This window comes from Aquarana catesbeiana, linkage group LG03 (genome assembly GCF_042186555.1).
Source record: "Aquarana catesbeiana isolate 2022-GZ linkage group LG03, ASM4218655v1, whole genome shotgun sequence".
Classification (NCBI taxonomy): domain Eukaryota; kingdom Metazoa; phylum Chordata; class Amphibia; order Anura; family Ranidae; genus Aquarana; species Aquarana catesbeiana.
The window spans coordinates 346036445-346058988 of NC_133326.1; positions in this window are offsets into that span (position 1 = coordinate 346036445).

Below are 22544 nucleotides of genomic sequence, written 5' to 3' on the forward strand. Positions count from 1 at the left end.
TCTGCTCTGTCATGGTTCTCTGCCTATTTATCACAGCGCTCCTTCAGTGTCACCTACAACTCTCCATTGCCCCTTTCCGTGGGGGTCCCCCAAGGCCCTGTTCTTAGACCCCTTCTTTTCTCTATCTACACCTCCTCCCTTGGTCACATAATAACCCCCCACAGCTTCCAATACCACTTATACGCTGATGACACCCAAATCTATATGTCTACTCCTCACCTCACTCCTTCAGTCTCCTCTCGCATTACTAACTTACTAACTGACATATCAGCATGGATGTCGTACCACTTCCTTAAACTAAATCTCGCTAAAACTGAGCTATTAATATCCCCCCCCTCGCCTGTTCCCCCCTCCATGACTTTTCCATCAAAATCAACAATGCAACCATCAGTCCCTCCCCTAACGCCAGGGTACTAGGTGTAATCCTAGACTCTGACTTGTCATTTCAGCCTCAAATCCAATCGTTGTTAAAAGTTTGTAGAATTCACCTCCATAACATCTCTAAAATTTGCCCCTTTTTAACAAATGAAACCACCAAGCTCCTCATTCACTCCCTTGTTATCTCTCGCCTTGACTATTGCAACTCCCTTCTCATTGGCCTACCTCTCCATAGGCTATCCCCTCTTCAGTCTATCATGAATGCTGCTGCCAGACTTATCCACCTTACCAACCGCTCAGTGTCTGCCAACCCTCTACTCCAATCCCTACACTGGCTCCCAATCACCCAGCGAATTAAATTCAAAATACTAACCACAACATACAAAGTCATTCACAACTCTGCCCCGAGCTACATCACCAATCTTGTCTCCAGATATCACCCAAATCGACCTCTCCACTCTTCTCAAGACCTCCTGCTTTCAAGCTCTCTCATCTCCTCCTCCCATGCTCGTCTCCAGGATTTCTCCAGAGCCTCCCCCATCTTCTGGAACTCGCTACCTCCATCTATCCGGCTATCCCCTACTCTTGCTACCTTCAGGCGATCCCTGAAAACTCATCTCTTCAAAAAAGCCTATCACGTCTCCAACTAATCTCCTACCACTTCCAACAGCTCATTCCCCACAGTTACAACCTTTTGTACCACCTGCCCCACCCTATTAGATTGTAAGCTCTTCTGAGCAGGGCCCTCTTAATCCTCTTGTATTTTATTGTATTGTCTTCCTTTTATATTGTAAAGTGCTGCGTAAACTGTTGGCGCTATATAAATCCTGTATAATAATAATAATAATTTCTAGTTTCTATTGGAATTCATAAACACTGTCATAGGTCCTCTTTAGAATCCCCTTGCACCTCTACATAACAAATGTTGGGACTTGTGACAGATTATTGTACCTGTTGGGAAGTTGGCAGGTACATTCCATCTTCATAGGGGCCCCCCTTGGCAAGCTACCATTTTCATACTGAGTGCATGGGGCCTTATATGGTTCAGGAGTGCAGAAGGGTCTGGTATACAATTTTAGGGCATCCTATGCTGTTTTTTCTGTTATTTGTACCAGGCTCTCATCAAGGATAAGGGTCCGATATGGATTCTGGGGGAGACCCATGTGGATTTTTTTTTGTGTTTGTTTTTTTTGCATCGAGTCCCTCTCATACCAGACCCTTATCCAAGCATTCAGGCTGGGGGGGGGGGGGGTGAGCATGTTTCCCCCAGCCCCACTCTTGAACCATACCAGGCCACATGCTCTGATGAAAAATAAACAAAGCAAAACAATAAAAACACCTGGATAAAGGTCTGGTATGGATTTTATGAGGGATCCCATGCATAACAACAAAAAAATAAAGACAGCCCCCTCCCCCCTACATAGAATTCCTGCCAGCACCTTATCCTTTCTAATGGTCTGATATGTATTTTGAGGTGTAGGGTCCCCCTAAAAATCCATACCAGACCCTTAGTGTCCCCTGAACCATTCCAATGGATGTAGCCATGTCTTACTCAAGAAAGCATGTACTGTATATATGAATCAATCCATCAGTGCAACTGATGCATGATAATCACAAACATGTCATTGAACACATTTATTAACCAGCAAGACAAGAAAACATTGAAACTTTTTTTTAACATATTACAAATTGGCTTTGCAAGGAGCCAGAAAAAAAAAACAACCAAAAAAAAAAAAAAAAACAAGATTTGGCTCCTAGATTTAGACTTTAGTGGGGTGGAAGTGCCTTGTTTGGATTTTGGAATTTCAGGCTGGGTTTCCTGATCATCCAGTGAACTAAAGCCAGGCCTTTTCACTCATCACTAATAATATTATATCATGGCTGCCAGCAGTCCCGATTTTTCCCGGGAAATTGGCTTTGTCCAGTTACATCACCAAAGCAGCCGTTAGAGGTCCTGGGCTGGCACTGGTGACTTGGAGGTTGGTGGCTGCCAATAGAAATGGAGCTGCTGCCAACCTCCCGCCCCGCAGCCTGCTGCCATCCGTGACCTGTTGTAGGCCAGGCCGCGGGGCAGGGGGTTGGTGGCAGCTCCATTTCTATTGGCAGCCACTTTCATTGCCACCCAGGCTCTGCCTCTTGTTTCTTCCCTTCAGCCTCCACGAGAGCTGGTCTTCTCTAAATGGCGCGGAGGCTAAATCACTGATAGAGCAGCATGGAGGTGATGTCTTATCATCTGGTGACAAGTAAGTGCTGCATCTGTGGTGACAAGTGAGCACTGCATCTGTGGTGACAAGAGAACGCTGCATCTGTTGTGACAAGTGACAAGCTGCATCTGTGGTGACAAGTTACACAAACTGCATCTGGTGACAAGTGAGCCAAGCTGCATCTGGTGACAAATGAGCGCTGCATCTGGTGGCAGACGATGGTGACAAGTAACATGCTGCATCTGGTGGCAGGCGACCATGGCAAGTGACATGCTGCATCTGGAGGCAAGCGACAGTTGCAAGTGACAAAGCTGCATCTAGTGGCAGGCGACGGTAGCAAGTGATACGCTCAGGGCTCCCACTTATTCTGCGTTATGGTGAGTTGAACTATTTCAATTTATTTTACAATGTAATAATAAAAATAATGCACTTTAATCATCCTGACACCATATCAACCATGGTGCCCTGATATTTGAAGTGCTAACACCAGGTGTTTGGAGTATATTTATCTACTGATTGTTAAACTTTCTGGAAAACACATATTGCTATTTGAGGTGTAGGATCTAGGCCTGCTGTTCCTCCATCCCTCTTTCTTTTCTTCCTTCTCTCCCTATCTCTTTCTCTGTTCCTCTTTCTCCCTCCACCCCTCTCTTCCTTTTCCCTCCATCCCTCTTTCATCTCAGACTCTAACCACACCTCATGCCCAATATTTAGTTTAAACCACACCCATTTTTTAGCTGCGGCACCTTTTTCCCCCACATTACACCATGTCTAAAAATGAATGCCCCACCTCCTAATTATAATAGAACTCCACCTACAGACAAAAAAAAAGTGCCCCTATAATTTTTTTGAGAATGTTGGCAACTATGTTATACTAACAAGAATATATATAGCCTATACAATAAGGTAACTAGATTTTCAAAACTAATCTTGGGGCACTCTAACATACCACGTGCACTTTTAACCACACCCATCAAAACCACACCCCCTTTCTAGGCAAATATAAAAAATCATGCCCCCATTTTAATTAATATTTAAACAGTATAAACAATATGTAAATGTGAACATTCCCTATAGGGGTAGTCTGCCTGCCTTTATGGTTGAAAAGTCAAAAGAGTGTGACAACACATGACTAAGGTTATGAATGATTTGGGGCACCCAGGGATAGAAAACAGAAACATATTCTGCAGCATGCTTGGAGTTCCATAGTGAATAGTGGGTATGGCAATATTGTGTGTAATGTTGGAGTGCCTTAAAGGGGAATGATTCACTTTATACGGTACACTGCCCACATATGCTGTCTTTGGTGTACCCACAAGATATTGCTATTAGCAGGGAAGGAAAAAATGCTTGGCATCAGTGTAATGAAAAAATGTCCCTGCATCAATGTCAGTGGAAGCAAAAAATACAAAAAGTACAAAGGAGGGGGGGACTGTTGAAGATGGGGATAGGCATTACAGAGGGGGCAATGGATGGTGCAGACAAGCATTATAGAGGGGGACAGTTGATGGTGGGAACAGGCAATACAAAGGGGAAAGTTGATGGTGGGGATAGGCAGTACAGAGAAGGCAGTTGATGGTGGGGATAAGCAGTACAGAGGAGTTAATTGTAGAGAAAAGGCAGCAAAAAAAGCATGCAATACACACACATCACCCCCCCCCCCCACCACCACCACCACCACCACCACCACCTCGCTTAAGATCTCTCTTTCTTTAAATTAACATTGTATTATTCAGACTACATGTAGATAATTGTTCCATGAGATCATAAGGTGCATAGCCATTTTACCAGTTTGGTCAGACTCACTGAAAATGAGACTGGCCTCCTGGCATTATCCTGTATTAGTCTACAGAGTTTGCAGAGAAGTAAGCATTATTTCTGGAAGGTGATAACACCTAATGAAAGATCACTGGGTAGAATGGATTACTTGTCCAAACTGACAAAAGGACCACAACTGCTCAAGTAACGACTTTTACAACACTGGTAGGCAAAAGGGAATCTTTAATGCACAACAAGCCAAACTTGGGAGATGGTGGGTTCCACTCTTGTCAGAAATTAACAGCAAAATAAGGCAGCAGTGGACATAAAATAAACAAAACCAGGCCGACTGAAATACCTTCATATTTCTTCAATTTGTAAATGCAGAACTTTTTAGTGTCTTTAAGCAAAGCGTAGGAAAATATAAAATGGTCCATATTTATTAAAAAAAAACATCAATGAGACAGATGAAAAACTACCACAGGAAGGAATTGTAGGCACCTGTAGCAGGCTCCCAAACTTTTCTGTCTCAAGCAAGTTTTAGGCTATTCTGATAAGCAAAGCTTAGCACTTTCTGAAGCTTGGCTACCTTTCCTGCCTCCTACACATTTATTTTAGCTAGTGAGACATCATAGCGATTGGCCGATAGGATATTATGGAGGTGTGGCTTAGCAGGCATGCTCTGATATGAGCTGGAAGTGTCAATTTTGCCCTATACAAAGCCCTAGCATTTAGCGACAGGAAGGTTTGAGAGGCTGCTGCAGATTACTGCACCTCTAGGTGGCAGCCAGGTAAATGGTGCAAACATGTTGTGTACTGTTGTGACACAATAGAGTTTTATGAATCGGTGATGTCCTTGGCATACAGCTCACTTTCTATCATATTCTCTGCACCAGGGGCATGGATGGGCTATTTTGCTGGCACCCAATATATCCACAGGGAAGGAGGGGTTTGATTCTTGGAGTGGTGCCACTTGGTTATGATCATTCAATTCTAGGTTACAGCAACTCACAACTACTTTTAAAACCCAGGTTCATTTTTTTATCACCCCCAAGGACATCTGTATTAGAAAACTGAGCAAAATTTGTATTTATTTTGAGCAGGTAATTTACATATTTCATCTGTGACTTCAGCTGTTCGCCTTCATTTTAAAGGAAATTGATGTGCTGTTTTTACTTTTGAATTAAACTTTTTAAGACATTCTCTACTTGTACATTTGAAATCATAAAAAACGAGATAACAGGGGGGTACAGAAAGAAGACATGCGATAATGAGGTCAAGGTACTCACTGTATTGTAATGAATGAGTCACACTGCACAAAAAGGAAGTTGTACTGAAAGCTAAAATTGCTGAATGTGTCTACTAGGAGCTGTGTGAAAAACAAGATAACTCATTTTTTCTCGTGAAAGCCAGTAGAACAATTGGAAAATCAATTTAATATCAATTAGATAAGGAAGAAAAAATGGGTGGGTTTTCCTATAAAAGTTGAAATAAATAGAAGAAAAACAAGTTTAAGAGCTTCACCGCAGTGAGGGTGGAATAATGAACTCTGAATGTGCAGAAACACACACTATGGGGGTTATTTACGAAAGACAAATCCACTTTGCACTACAAGTGCACTGCAAATGCACTTGGAAGTGCAGTCGCTGTAGATCCGAGGGGGACATGCAAGAAAAATAAAAAACAGCATTTTAGCTTGCACATGATTGGATGATAAAATCAGCAGAGCTTCCACTCATTTCAGATCTACCTCTCAGAATTACAGCAACTGCACTTCCAAGTACACTTGTAGTGCAAAGTGGAGTTGCCTTTCGTAAATAACCCCCTATGTGTAACTAGTAGGGATGAGCCGAACGTACCTATGTTCAGTTCAAGGCAGATTCACAGAACATTACTAAAGTTAGGGTGCCAAATCTGAATCCTATTGAAGTCAAATGTTTAAAAACATTAATGGCCATTTTCTAGGCTAATAGGCAAGGATTGTGGCACTGCCTTGATTAACAAGTAGCAAAGCAAATTTTATATATATATATATATATATATATATATATATATATATATATATATATATATTTGTTTGTTTACATTTTATTTGTCGAGATGCAGCAAATGAATAATGCTTGAGAGTCAACATCAAAAATGCAAACTGTCTTTAAATAACATGCCTGCCTAGTTGAGGACAATGGGTGTGCCACACAAACCCCCAAAAATGTCATTAACCACTTCCCGCCCAGCCTATAGCAGAATGACGGCCGGGAAGTGGTTCTGTTATCCTGACTGGGCGTCATATTCCTCAGTTCGCGCTGACAGGAAAGGCCAAGCGGCAGCTCTCCTTGTCAGAGAGGGGGGGATCTGTGCTGATAATTAGCACATTGATTATCAGCAGAGCCCCATCAGATGTGCCAGCACAGCTGCCAAAAAGGTGCCCATCAGCTGCCATTCAGTGTCCCATCAGAAACATCTCTAGGTGCCATCACAGTGCCAATCAGTGCCCAAATCAGTGCCAATCAATGCCCTACAGCAGTGGTCTCAAAGTACCGGCCCGCGGGCCATTTGCGGCCCGCGGACTGGTTATAAATGGCCTGCCGAGCAGGGCACCCGGCTGCTGGCTATTTTACTCCTGCACTGTCCTCCACAGAGCCATGTCAAGCAGCGCCCCTGCCCCCCCATCCTGGCTCTCCGCTCTAATGTGTTTCCAGTCCAGACAGTAATCCCCCCTCTCTGCTCTCCTATCATGATATCAGCCAGCGAGTGTCACTTGTCCAGCAACCCCCAGGGTGCTCTCTGATGTGTGAAGTTGGGGAGGTGTGGGCGGCCGGGCATCCATCGCTACATAGCAGTGAACAGCGAGGGGCCGGCCGAGGGCAGATAAGCCCAAGAGCCCGGGACTCGGGTGAAGAGCTCCACCGTGGCACCGCCCCCTCCTTGACCTCCCCCCCTTCCCTAGGAGGTAAGCGGGCGCAGCGTACCCCATGCTTCAAGTTCCTCTGCGCGCTCTGATGTGAGGCCCGAAGCTGGAGGACAGGCTCGCCGCTCACTGGGGGCACAGAGCTGTCACAGAGGACAGGAGGCGCAGGCTGCTGGAATTGGACGGATCAAAGCAGGAGACTAGCATCATGGTATGGAAGGTACTGTCTGTCATCATCATACACACCTGCAGACAGAGACTGGGACAGAGGTGGGACTGCAGGAACAGGGCTAGGGGTCTCTCATCTCCCCCCAACTCCCCCCTCCCTCTCTCTAAGCCCCCCTCCCCCCTCTCTTAGCATCCTTCCCTTCTCTCTCAGCCCCCTCTCTCTAAGCCCCCCTCCCTTCTCTATCAGCCCCCTCTCTCTAAGCCCCCCTCCCTTCTCTCTCAGCCCCCCTCTCTCTCAGCCCCCCTCCCTTCTCTCTCAGCTCCCCCTCTCTCAGCCCCCTCTCTCCAACCCTACCTCACTTCTCCCTCAGCCCCCCTCTTTCCAAGCCCCCTTCCTTCTCTCTCAGCCCTTCTCCCTCTCTCAGCCCCCCTCTCTCACAGCCCCCCTCCCTTCTCTCTCAGCTCCCCTCCCTTCTCTCTCAGCTCCCCCTTTCTCAGCCCCCTCTCTCCAAGCCCACCTCACTTCTCCCTCAGCCCTTCCTCTCTCCAAGGCCCCTCCCTTCTCTCTCAGCCCCCCTCCCTTCTCTTTCATCCCCCTCTCTCTAAGCACCCTCCCCTCTCTCTCAGCCCCTCCCCTCTCACCCCCTCTCAGTCCTCCCCCTCCCTTCTCTCTTAGCCATCCCTATACTTTCAGCCCCCCTCGCTCTCTCAGCCATCCCCCTCTCTCTAAGCCCCCTCCTTTCTCACCCACCCGTCTCTCTCAGCCATCCCCCCCTCTCTCAGCCCTCCCTATTCTCTCAGCCCCCCTCTTGCTAAGCCCCCTCCCTTCTCTCCTAGCCCTCCCTTTTCTCTCAGCCCCCCTCTCTCAGCCCACCCTGTTCTCTCAGCCCCCTTTCTCTAAGCCCCCTCTCTTCTCTCTCAGCCCTCCCTTTTCTCTCAGCCCACCTGTCTCTATCAGCCCACCCATCTCTATCAGCCCCCCTCTCTTAGCCCTCCCTCTCTCAGCCCCCCTCTCTTAACCCCCCTCTCTCTCAGCCCTCCCTCCTACCTCTCTCTCTCAGCCCACCCGTGATTCTCAGCCCACCCATCACTAAGAGCAAACTTGGCTCATCTAACACAGAGCAAACACTGCCAAGCATCTGGCAGTAAGCAGTGACTGGTAGCAAGCAGCAACTACAACTGTATATAGTTTATTGTTTTTGAAGATTGAAAGTTTGCATGCGGCCCCCATGGAATATGAAAATTTGTCATGTGAACCCTCAGGTAATTTGAGTTTGAGACCCCTGCCCTACAGCTCCTGTCAGAACCTCATCAGTACCTCATCAGTGCTGCCCATCAGTGCCACCTGTCAGTGTCAATCAGTGCCGCCTGTCAGTGCTCATCACAGCCGCCTATCAGTGCCACCTATCAGTGCCCATCATTGCTGCCTCATCAGTGCCCATCAGTGCCGCTTCATCAGTGCCCAGTGAAGGAGAAAACAAAATTTTATAACCAAAACAAAGAAAAACTTTTTTTTTTTTTTTTTTTCAAAAATGTCAGTCTTTTTTAGTTTGTTTAGCAAAAAATAAAAACCCTAGTGGTTAGTTATCAAATACCACCAAAAGAAAGCTCTATTTGTGGGAAGAAAATGATAAAAATTTAGTTTTGTTACAGTGTTGCATGACCGCGCAAATGTCATTCAAAGTGCGACAGCACTGAAAGCTGAAAATTGTCCTGGGCAGGAAGGGGCCAAAGTGCCTGGTATTAAAGTGGTTAAAGTACACATGGCATGTGTAGTGTGCCTAGTCCTACTGCACACCTCCCAACTTTTGAACTTCAGAATGAGGGACAATTGAGGGAGTAAGTGATCTGCAAAGCGCGTAACGGCAAAATGTGGGTGTGGCCAAAGTCTTAATTGTGGGAGGGGCCTAAGGGGTGTGGTTAAACAAAACCCAGCTATCTCACCAATGCCCCCAGCTCTCCCTAATGCCCTTAGTTCTCACTAATGCCCCCCCAGCCCTGTCACTAATGCTCCTCAGCTCTCTCACCAATTCCACCACCTCTCTTACTAATTCCCCCCAATTCTCTCAGCAATCTCCCATTCTTTCTTACTAATGCCCCCCCTCTCACAAATCCCCCCCCTCCTCTCTTACTAACGCCCCCCCCAGCTCTCTGACCAACCCTCCCTCTCCTACTAATGCCCCCCCAGCTCTCAAAAATGCAGATTAATGTGAATCCCTGTGCTTTTTTAAGCACACTGCTTCTGACAGCTCTGAGTGTCAGGACTGAAGCATGGAGCCCATGAGGAGTTTCACAGCACTTCACCGGCTCCATGCTACTGTTCTGACAAATGGGGAAAGACACATCCGGCATCTCCAATGTGAGGGCAGCAATGTGGGCAGTTGTGGCGCTGGGACCCAGGCCACCCACCAGAAAATGTGGGCCATGTCCCCCCCTTGGTGCTTGGCGCTAACACACAGAAGCAGGTGGAGCGCTTCTGTGTGAAAAAGAGTTCAGTTCCTCTTTCCTTTCATGAGCACTGACAGGCAGAATCGGGGCTGTTGAGAGGCGGGGTCTGGGTCACTGAGAGCCGGCATGGGGAGAGCTGAGAGGCGGGATTGGGGCACTGAGAGGCGGCATGGAGAGTGCTGAGAGGTGGGATTGAGAGCCGAAAGGGGGCAGAGCTGAGAGGTGACCTGCAAATGATGTCATCGGTTGCTGGGACGCCGGCAGTCCTAACAACCAGTGACTGCATTGAGGAGGAGGGAAGAGCAGAGATTGCTGGCCAGATATTCTCCCAAAAATCCTCACATGGTGCTGTGTGTGAGAGCTTGTTCCAGCCCTGGGTTCCGAGACTCCAGCCCTGATCCGCGGGACCCCGGGACTTACTTCAAATCACGGGAAGGTCCCACGGAATCCGGGACGGTTGGGAGGTATGTTACTGGCCTGCTGCCACTACCCCCTCACCACTCCTTGGTGATTCTCTGCTCTGGTTAATCAGAGTTGTGAGTTGCTGTGTGAATACAGCAGCTCTAGCAGCTGATGCTGTAAAATAAAATGGTTTGACTCTTATCAACACCTTTCAGAAAGAGAGGTATACAAAGTACATTGTTACTTTTATATCTACTCTACTGTAGCTCAAAGGGATGAGTGATCTGCAGATGATGTCAATTAATGCAACCTCATAAGTAAAAAAAAAAAAAAATAAGGGTGTTGTTTTTTGTAATACTTATTATCTGTAATATAGTATGTAATACTTAATGACAATTTATTTCTATTTAACCCCTTATTGAACTATAGTTTACCCTAGTAGGTAAACTGGATATACAGTATGTACAGTATATATAAACTAATTAATTGGCTAGGTATGCAAGGATTAATGGAGTTTGGAATATAATGTTGTTTTACTTTGTGTCTTGTAAAGATTGGTGGGACCTGCAACCATCCAAACATGCATAAATTGTATTTTCCTGAAAGGCTATATGGCAGCATACGCTTGGGTAGCCCCACCCTTGCTCCTACCCCATAGGAATCCACTCCCATAAATTTTCAGGCTGAGCCAGAGGCTGCGTTACTTTTTTTCCTCATCACTCATAGGACCGTTTTGTAAGAAGTCTCCTACCTTTTGTAAGATGCAGCGACTGGGTCTGTGGGGGTATTGGGAGCATCCCGTGGTGTCCAGAAGTTTCCAGGATGGCTCCAGTAGTCACCGAGTCCCCAGCTAACAGCGGGATGGTGAATGGCACACATGCTCAGAAGACTGACAACTTTAATAATAGAAGCTCTGCCAACAGCGAGCATTTGCGCTAGGTCAGATGCCCTGCTTACAGCGGGTGACCTCTAAAGTGTGCCCAGCATGGTGGCGTGCTCTGCTGTTCCTACCTCTGGGATCCAGGTCACCCTACGGATGCATTGATGTGGAAGAGGTCCAGTATACGCGAGTATTTTTGGCTTGAGGTCAGCAGAAGGGACCAGACGCCATGCGGGCTGCTAGGGAGTAACTTCACTCATGTTAAAAAATAAAGAAATAATGACCAAAATGAAAGCATATGGGAAATGTCTATGCTCTGATGTGCATTGCAGCATTTTATCAAAGTTTGGTGCAGTTGCCTTCTGTCCTGAATAATTATCTGTTTGTTTAAGCACATTTTTTCTTTCTCTGTTGGAGGCTCTGTTTAATGAATCACCTGTGTAGTGATGCTCTAATGTGAGAACCTGCAGTTTCAGTATTCCTTTAGCAGTAGTTAACCCCTCTTTTTTATTTTTTTCTCACCTGGCAAACAAACAACTGTCCTGCTTTGTTCAGGCATCCAGGGAGCAAGATGACAGTGACCAACAGGTTGCTATGGGTAGTCACAACACTTTAAAGGAGTCTGTTACTCTCCCTGTGCAAGGATTCTCTACTCTGACAATGTCAAGCTTTTTCCTTGCAGGACCACTCAACTGGCCAATTTTTTTCTTCTTTCAATAATTTTGTATTGGGTTTATCATAAGAAAGAACAAGGTATACATAAACATGTAATCATTCCAGAATTTATAATGTAGAATGACATAAAACATTAGATTAACTAGGTTTGGATCATAAAAACCCTTTGGATATTGATTGTTGTGGTAACGGGAGGAATCGGAGATGACCCTACCCCCCCCCCCCCGACATCCCTAATGGCATCAAACTGTGTCCAGGGCAGTTTGGTCAACCCTCGTCTCCCCAGTTCTGATCAACTAAATGCGTAAATCACTGTCAGAGTATAATCCAAAGTGAACCATAACTGTAACATACATGGGTGATTGCTCGTGAAAACATAACCATAGAGGTCGGAGATAAAGAGTAGGGGGGAGGAAAAGACTTGGGGGGGGTGGAAAGATCAGAGGGGGGGTTGCAAATATAGTTAGCCCAGGGTTCCCATGTGTCTTCAAACTTCCTTACTTTTTCCTGTAGTATGCTGACCATTTTTTCCTGAGCCATGATCCACAAAATCACTCTTCTCGTCATGGCAAGGGATACACAGGGTCGCTTCCAGGCTCTGGCTATTGTTAATTTATCCCCAAGAAAGATGAAATGGATAAGTCGCCCCGCATTTCTAGAGGTCTCTGCTATGGTGAAATTCAGTAAAGCTATGTGTGTGGATTTGGCCACTTGTATGCCTGTAAATTTACGTACCAGGGCAAATATTTTGTTTCAGAAGCTTCTTATTTTTGGGCATTCCCACCAGATGTGAATCAGGAAGCTTATATGGGAACATTCGCGAAAGCAAAGGGGGGAGGAGGTATGGTAGAATTTAGCCAACCTGGTAGGTACTAAGTACCATTGCGTTATTACCTTGAGGTGTGGTTCAATTAACAAAACGTTCAGGATTCCTCGATAAACCCTAGATATCGCAGTGTACCATTCCGCTATGTCCCACTCTTGTGATAGGTCCCTTTCCCATTCTATTATATAGTTGGGTTTTAAGTTGACTCTAGATTCAGAGCTCCATTTGTGGAAAAAAAAAAAAAGACATCAATATACAGTGAGGCAAAAAAGTATTTAGTCAGCCACCAATTGTGCAAGTTCTCCCACTTAAAAAGATGAGAGAGGCCTGTAATTGTCATCATAGGTATACCTCAACTATGAGAGACAAAATGTGGAAACAAATCCAGACAATCACATTGTCTGATTTTTGAAATAATTTATTTGCAAATTATGGTGGAAAATAAGTATTTGGTCAATATCATAAGTTCATCTCAATACTTTGTTATATATCCTTTGTTGGCAATGACAGAGGTCAAACGTTTTCTGTAAGTCTTCACAAGGTTGTCACACACTGTTGCTGGTATGTTGGCCCATTCCTCCATGCAGATCTCCTCTAGAGCAGTGATGTTTTAGGTCTGTCGCTGGGCAACACAGACTTTCAACTCCCTTCAAAGGTTTTCTATGGGGTTGAGATCTGGAGACTGGCTAGGCCCCTCCAGGACCTTGAAATGCTTCTTACGAAGCCACTTCTTCATTGCCCGGGTGGTGTGTTTGGGATCATTGTCATGCTGAAAGACCCAGCCACGTTTCCTCTTTAATGCCCTTGCATTGGCCCTTGGTTTGCACTCAAAATCTCATGATACATGGCCCCATTCATTCTTTCATGTACACGGATCAGTCATCCTGTTCCCTTTGCAGAGAAACAGCCCCAAAGCATGATATTGCCGCCCCCATGATTCACAGTAGGTACGGTGTTCTTTGGTTGCAACTCAGCATTCTCTCTTATCCAAACATGACGAGTTGTGTTTCTACCAAACAGTTCTACTTTGGTTTCATCTGACCATATGACATTCTCCCAATCCTCTTCTGGATCATCAAAATGCTCTCTAGCAAACCTCAGATGGGCCCGGACATGTACTGGCTTAAGCAGGGAGACACGTCTGGCACTGCAGGATCTGAGTCCCTGGCGGCGTAGTGTGTTACTGATGGTAGCCTTTGTTACGTTGGTCACAGCTCTCTGCAGGTCATTCACTAGGTCCCCCCGTGTGGTTCTGGGATTTTTTCTCACCGTTCTTGTGATCATTTCGACCCTATGGGGTGAGATCTTCCCTGAAGCCCCAGATCGAGGGAGATTATCAGTGCTCTTGCATGTCTTCCATTTTCTAATTATTGCTCCCACAGTTGATTTCTTCACACCAAGCTGCTTGCCTATTGCAGATTCAGTCTTCCCAGCCTGGTGCAGGTCTACAATTTTGTTTCTGGTGTCCTTCAACAGCTCTTTGGTCTTCACCATAGTGGAGTTTGGAGTGTGACGGTTTGAGGTTGTGGACAGGTGTCTTTTATACCTATAACAAGTTCAAACAGGTGCCATTAATACAGGTATGAGTGGAGGACAGAGAAGCCTCTTAAAGAAGAGGATACAGGTCTGTGAGAGCCAGAAATCCTGCTTTTTGTAGGTGACCAAATACTTATTTTCCACCATAATTTGCAAATAAATTCTTTCAAAAATCAGACAGATAATGTGATTGTCTGGATTTGTTTCCACATTTTGTCTCTCATAGTTGAGGTATACCTATGATGACAATTACAGGCCTCTCTCATCTTTTTAAGTGGGAGAACTTGCACAATTGGTGGCTGACTAAATACTTTTTTGTCCCACTGTATTTGGGTACAATGCCGCACGACCACACACTTGTCAGTTAAAGTGACGCAGTGCCGTATCGCAAAAAATGGCCTGGTCATTAAGGGGGTAAATCGTTCTGGGGCTGAAGTGGTTAATGCATTATGATAAAAAAACTTTCTGCTTTTAAAACCACTTTAAACTCCTCTCATAAACGCGCCTTTGATGTTTTTTTTTTTCTTCTGGCCTGTATATGCGCCTCTTCGAATACACCTGTAAATGTCTATGTGTGCATAGGCACCTATGTTTACACAGAGGTGCTTTTACAAGCTGAAAAAAAGAAATAAGCTTTGTGTGCATGAGCCCCAAAATCCTGCCAAATTTGCTGCAAAAATGAAGACTACAGGAAGATTACTTCTTTTAGCTATCACTTTTAATATGCTAGCTAATTGTTGACCTGACCTACCATTTTTGTTTGCTTGTTTTTTGTTTTTTATAAATTGATTTTCTATATCTATTGTTATATCACTTCTGAATTGAAATGTACTAAGTGTACTTTGTGTGTAAATTAAGTCTAAATGAATTAGTTAATTATATGTTTAAAAATGAATACATTTATATATTTCAAATTTCTGAAGTGTCATTCATCTTGTGTAGGGATGAGCCTGTGGTTTACGTTCGACTCGAACATCGGGTGTTCGTTTGTTCTAAAACAAGCCGAACATAAGGGGCCTTCGCAGGAAATTTGAGCACCGCGGAACACCCCATAATGCACTGGGAGATCGCAGTGCATTGCTGTATGATGATTAGCCAAAGCATGCACCTGACCTGCATGCTTTGGCCAATCACAGTGCACTCTGCTGAGAGAGGCATAATTGGCCAAAGCAGGGTGCCTTTGGCCAATCATGGCTAAGGGGGACTAAGTCCACGCCCCACACTATATAAGGCTGCTTACATAGCAGTCATGTATAGTGTGTGGATGGAGATAGATTAAGCTAGATTAGGCAGGTAGGTTAGTTAGTGGCAGCAGTGTATTTGAGAGAATATATGTATATATATATATATATATATATATATATATACACACACACACAACGGGGATGGAAAGTATTCAGACCCCCTTAAATTTTTCACTCTGTTATATTGCAGCCATTTGCTAAAATCATTTAAGTTCATTTTTTTCCTTCATTAATGTACACACAGCACCCCATATTGACATGAAAACACAGAATTGTTGACATTTTTATTACAAAAGAAAAACGGAAATATGACATGGTCTTAAGTATTTAGACCCTTTGCTGTGACACTCATATATTTAACTCAGGTGCTGTCCATTTCTTCTGATAATCCTTGAGATGGTTCTACAACTTCATTTGAGTCCAGCTGTGTTTGATTATACTGATTGGACTTGATTAGGAAAGCCACACATCTGTCTATATAAGACCTTACAACTCACAGTGCATGTCAGAGAAAATGAGAATCATGAAGTCAAAGGAAATGCCTGAAGAGCTCAGAGACAGAATTGTGGCAAGGCACAGATCTGTCCAAGGTTACAAACACATTTCTGCTGCACCCAAGGTTCCTAAGAGCACAGTGGCCTCCATCATCCTTAAATGGAAGACGTTCGGGATGACCAGAACCCTTCCTAGAGCTGGTCGTCCGGCCAAACTGAGCTATCAGGAGAGAAGAGCCTTGGTGAGAGAGGTAAAGAAGAACCCAAAGATCACTGTGGCTGAGCTCCAGAGATGCAGTCGGGATATGGGAGAAAGTTGTAGAAAGTCAACCATCACTGCAGCCCTCCACCAGTCAGGGCTTTATGGCAGAGTGGCCCGACGGAAGCCTCTCCTCAGTGCAAGACACATGAAAGCCCGCATGGAGTTTGCTAAAAAACACCTGAAGGACGCCAAGATGGTGAGAAATAAGATTCTTTGGTCTGATGAGACCAAGATAGAACTTTTTGGCCTTAATTCAAATGGTATGTGTGGAGAAAACCAGGCACTGCTCATCACCTGTCCAATACAGTCTCAACAGTGAAGCATGATGGTGGCAGCATGCTGTGGGTGTGTTTTTCAGCTGCAGGGACAGGACAACTGGTTGCAATCAAGGGAAAGATGAATGCGGCCAAGTACAGGGATATCCTGGACGAAAACCTTCTCCAGAGTGCTCAGGACCTCAGACTCGGCCGAAGGTTTACCTTCCAACAAGACAATGACCCTAAGCACATAGCTAAAATAATGAAGGATTGGCTTCACAACAACTCCGTGACTGTGTTGAATGGCCCAGCCAGAGCCCTGATTTAAACCCAATTGAGCATCTCTGGAGAGACCTAAAAATGGCTGTCCACCAACGTTTATCATTTTGTCCCCACTGTATATATATATATATATATATATATATATATATATATACATACATATATATATATATATATAGCGTAATGAGAGGGAGATCCTCTGTCTTCCTCTTTTTTTTAATATTATTATTATAATACAGGATTTATATAGCGCCAACAGTTTGCGCAGTGCTTTAGGCCAGCTCTAACACACTCCTCTGGCCACCACACATCAATATTCCAAGCAAGATAGAGCCGAACAGGTCCCACTAGCAGCCACCTTAAGCTGGCACAGGAACAAATCTCTTGCAGACCCAGATGACCTTTTGGTATGATCATGAGCCGATCAAGCCTTTTGGCAAATCTCTAGGTGACACGACCTTGACCAAGCCGATTCTCATGGATGACACAAGAGGTCTATTCAGAGCAACCAGCTGACCAAAATGTATTCTGTCTTGGTCTCTTACACATGCAGCACTTTTTTTTTTTTTTAAATAAAATGAATAATAAATAAATCAAAACATAAATTCCTTTCCTATAAATCTTCAGTGCTTTGAGTCTGGTGGCAGGGCTTTAGATTATCCTAAAAGAAACTCATAAACAGGAGCCCTCCCTATAAAATCTCCACCCAATGCTTCTGCATAGAACCTGCATAGTATTAGCAGAACAGCAAAGCAGGAGACACAGGCATAGTAGAAAAGACGATATTGACGAACAATTACGCCCATTAGTCACCAGTCTACCCTCCTACATCAGGGATACTTCTCAGCTGTTAAAGAACTTAGAAAATGTATGGATCCCACCAAATTCGATTTTGGTCACAGTGGATGTGGAGGCACTATATTGTTCTATCCCACACCATAAGGGAGTCGAAACTGTGGGACACTTCATTTCACAGTCAGATAAAGACGATAAACCTTTACATCTGTTCATCTTGCGAGCGCTACACTTCATCCTGTTGCATAATGCATTTGCATTTAATGGTTCCCATTTCCTCCAGATACAGGGGGTGGCGATGGGGACATGTTGTGCCCCATCCTACACCAACCTGTATCTGGGGGAATGGGAGAACACTTTTTTATCCCCAGAGGCCCCATATACAGACCAGATACTAGTATAGTATAGGTTTATAGACAACATTTTTTTCATATGGAATGGGTCACTAAACAATCTCAACGATTGTATGTTGATCATGGGAAAGAATGATTTCAACTTGAAATTCACCATGACATGTGACCCCCAAAGAATTACACTTCTTGATGTCACCATCTACAAGGGTCCAGATGGCCAACTAGCTAGTACACTATATCATAAAGAAACAGCTGGAAATACCATCTTGCATGCAACCAGCTTCCACCTAGCACCATTGATTAAATCAATCCCCTACACACAATATCTCCGCATTCGGAGAAATTGCTCTGATGAAAACATGTTCCTCATGGAAGCAAAAAAACTCCAGAGGAGATTGTTCCAACATGGATACTCTCCCACTTGTCTAAAGAAAGCTTTTAGAAGAGCGAGAGAAAATAACAGACAAAATTTACTTTTGGATAACCCAAAAAAAGTACCCAACACTCTCCAAGACGCACCAATTAAAAAGATTTTGCGTAAACATTGGCACATTCTCCGTATTGATCCTATACTTAATCAGTTTGTTCCTGAGGATCCTCTTGTTACGTTTAGACGCACAAGATCCCTCAGGGATAAACTGGTTACCAGTGAATACACGGGTGAATTTAGAGGGATCCATGTAACCGTCTGGGAACTTTCACATGCGGAGGTTGTCCTAGATGTCAATTTATGAATACGGACAAAAATGTCATATTACCGAATAGACAGAGATATAAACCATCCCATTTTACAAATTGTTGCACCTTTGGGGTTATCTATCTGTTGACATGCCCATGTGGGTGTTTCTATGTGGGTAAAATGAAACTTGAACTCCACATGCGGATGGGTAGACACATAACGAGCATCCGCACTTGCAATCCCGATCTACCCCTGGGTCGACATGCCCACGATGTACCAAATTACATTTTTGGTACTTGACCGGATACATCCCAGTAGGAGGGGGGGTGTTTGGGATAAGATCCTACTACAAAAGGAGACCAGGTGGATAGTGGCCCTACAAGCCACATTACCACCTGGCCTGAAGGATTGCATTAGCTACCGACCGTTCCTGGAGGGATTCACATCGGGAACATGGGAGGGTCAGGGATAAACACTACCCCCCTCCTTTTTTTGCCATCCTTTAGATTTCCAGGTATGATCCCTTGTAGGTCTCCAACTGATAAACCACACCATCATTTAAATGAGGGATGGACAACTTAAAGGAGAGTAAGGAATAAATAGTAACTTAGAGTTCTACGAACACATACATCTTAGTGCCCACATACATCTGAAGCTATATACCTGCAGGGTTCACTATCTATTTTTTGTGTCACTGCTAATTGAGTATATACCAGGTATATACAGGATTTATCAGCAACAACTACACACTGATACTTACTACTTACTTTTGTCTATTATATAGCTTCGCTAGATTTATGTCTCAGGGAATATATCCAGCTTATGGGTGATTCCATATGAATGAATGTGGGTGTAGTTACTCATTAATTTCCACTAGATGTTGTCTAACCATCTCTACATTCTTTTGTTGCATAATTCTATTTGCATCTGCATTTTTTTAAATTCATGCCACAGACGTTCTTATGTATTCATTTTTAGCATTTTGTTTCACAGGCGTCCTTTTCACCCTTTTTTAAGCAGCCGCATGAGTACGGATCTTCTGATTTCTACTCTGATTATGTTGTTTTGTTTACCCTATACACGGTGTGACTCACCACTGCCTTTGTCCCCTCCCACTTTCATTTCACCCTTGTTGACTGTACACATCCCACTGACGTTGCGGCTCATTACTGACAACGTCAGGGGGAGTGACGCAGGCACGCACTGACGGTGATCTCCCTTCCCACACGTCAGGGGGAGTGATGCAGGCATGCATCGGCGGTGATCTCCCTTCTCATATCAATCACCGCTGCGTGCAGTAGGACGCATGCACCAGCGTTTTACACCGGCATATATAGACGATGAGTGGGCCATTTTTTTCCAGGCATTTATCCAGCCACCACACGTCACACGTCAGACTGCTATACCCGTAAGTAGGTTCTGTATACCCAGGGAATTGATTCTTATCTAAATACCTCCATATCCCCCATGAGACTGATTGTTCACAATTTTACATTTATATACCTAGGACTCATCTGCGGTGGGACATTTGGACATTTATCCCTTGGTTATTCAGCCAACACTACAGGCTCCAGTAACTGTTTGTCCCACATACCTGGATGTGAACTATATGGGCATACATCACAGGATGGGTAGGCATTCTCCCATTCCCTCCCCCCATTTGGGATTCGTGTGGAGCATGTCTAACCTGCGGGCTCACTTGGGCTCATCTTCTTTGAAGGGGATCTTTATCTAATTATAGTATCCCCTCTTTTTAAGGTTTTTGGTGGCCCCTGTCATATTCATATTACCCATTCCATTTAGTCCCTTTTTCTCTGTTGGATAACTTGGAGAGCTAGGACCCGTTATTCATTTTCTGACTTTTGTCCGTCCGTTCACGGTCTGGTTATTACCAACACACCTGCCCAGATCTTACACATTTATACATCATACATTATATTTTTTACCAAGGAAATTTATAATATTTTTTCTCTCCGTTATGCAGATATTGCAGATATTATGCACCTTGAGAATGTGCCCAATATTTACAGTTTACGAGTAATGTAATACCAGTATGGACTCTTCTGTCCTCAGTGCCTGTCTATACATGGAATCATCACACTGGGTATGTTCGTAGTCTGCCTTTGTATTCTTTGTTTATTTCCTTGCTGGTCAGTGCCTTTTTTGTGCTTGTATATTTTTTATCCAACTACAGTCCTTCGTGCATGACCCTCTATGTTCTGATTGTATGCATTATCTGACATATTTACGCTCTGACTGTATGTATTGTCTGTCATATCTTTTTGTAATTCTAGAATCTATATGTATGTAAAAAAACTTTTTGAACCCTCGGCCCCTGAGGAAGGTATTTGAACATTTCATACTGGAAATGCGTCGGGCATTTGGGCATGTACATTTTATGATAATCATGTGTACAGCATTTGTTTTATTTTCCATGTAATATACGTTGTGCATCTTTGTCGTCATATGCAGATTTTATATGTTTTTTATTCTATATCATTAAAGATTGCTTTTTTTATATATTTTTGAGTGGGTGGTCTGTTAAAGTCCCATTTGAGGGGGTTATTTTCTTTGTTCCTATTGACGGGGATGGGACCACCATGCTCTATGTGATATGATGGGAGCCTCTCCTTTTTCTAGTAGAAAAGACTGGGCATATACTCAGAGGGCAACGGCAGAGACCTGGGTTGAATACAGTGCAGTTGCAGTAGAGGGAGAAGAAGGCCAGCCTAACAAACCCAGAGGTGGCTTCCACTGATCACAAGCATCCCAACGGCTCCACAGCAACCAGGGAAATCCCGAGCTGGCTATTCCTCTCTGCCAGCCAATCTGGCCGTGACACGTCACCTGCTTCACACCAGTTCCCCACCCCCATGCCGGAGCACGTGGAACTGCCATCACCAGCGGACTACAAGTGCCAGCGAGCCTGTTAAACTAAAGCACCAGCCAGCTTCAATACAATCATGTATACTATACAAACAACCAGGAAAGAACCCCCATTGAAAAGCAGCAACTACGGCAGAGTTTACATGTCAACTGATGGCTTCAGAATCAAACGCAGTAATATATACTGCACTGCCATCCACACCAGCACCAAGGGTACCCACCATCAAGGGAGATTTACAGCCCAAAACAGGGGGTCTTGTCTTCTTGCCCAGGAGAGGCTGAATCTGGGAAGGTAATAAGGAAAGGTAATGCTTGAAACAAAAACTTTTTTCCTTTTCTTTTTTGAGTTGTCTGGAGCGAGGACGAAAAAAAAAAAATTTCTTATGGGAGAAAGCCATACTTTATAGCTTCGTTTAGAGGTTGTCCTAGAGGGGTCAAAGGGAGCTGACCCATTGTAAGCTGACATGAGGAGGTCCAGGAAATATGGATTTTGAATCATATTAGAGGTAAACAACTTGTGAGCAATATATATCTCAAATATAATCCACTATAAGAGAAATGTTTCCTTGTTTAGGCAATTGACTCCCCAAGCAGTAGCCAAATTTCCCAGAGTGGTACCAAAAACAAAACTGAAAAAAAAAAGAAAAAAAATCAAATATTTACCAGCATTGCATGGGTAAAAGAGGCAACCCGGAGTAATGGTCTCGTTGGGAACAACTGTGGTGGCTAGAGCCTAGTGCTCACCTCTTAAATCATGGAGAGGAAATGGGTGGAGGGGGTCAGAGCCACAGTGTGTCTCTTTGGTGTCATTACAGTGCAGCACCCTCTCCTGGCCAGTAAGTGAGAGGGGAGGATAGGTATCTTGACAGTTTTATTTTTTTCATTTGTTTTTAACAACTAATGTAGTTTTAGTTTCTCTCTCATTTTTGTCCTGATTTTCAAATATTACAAAATGTTTTCAAATTATACTGGGATAGAAAGTGCATTTTCATTAAGCATTAATTAATATTCCCATATTTAGTTTATTCTTGCTTTTCTAATTTAAAATTGTTCATTATTTTAAAATTAATGTTAAATGACTAATGAACAAATGTTTATGGGTGAGCGGT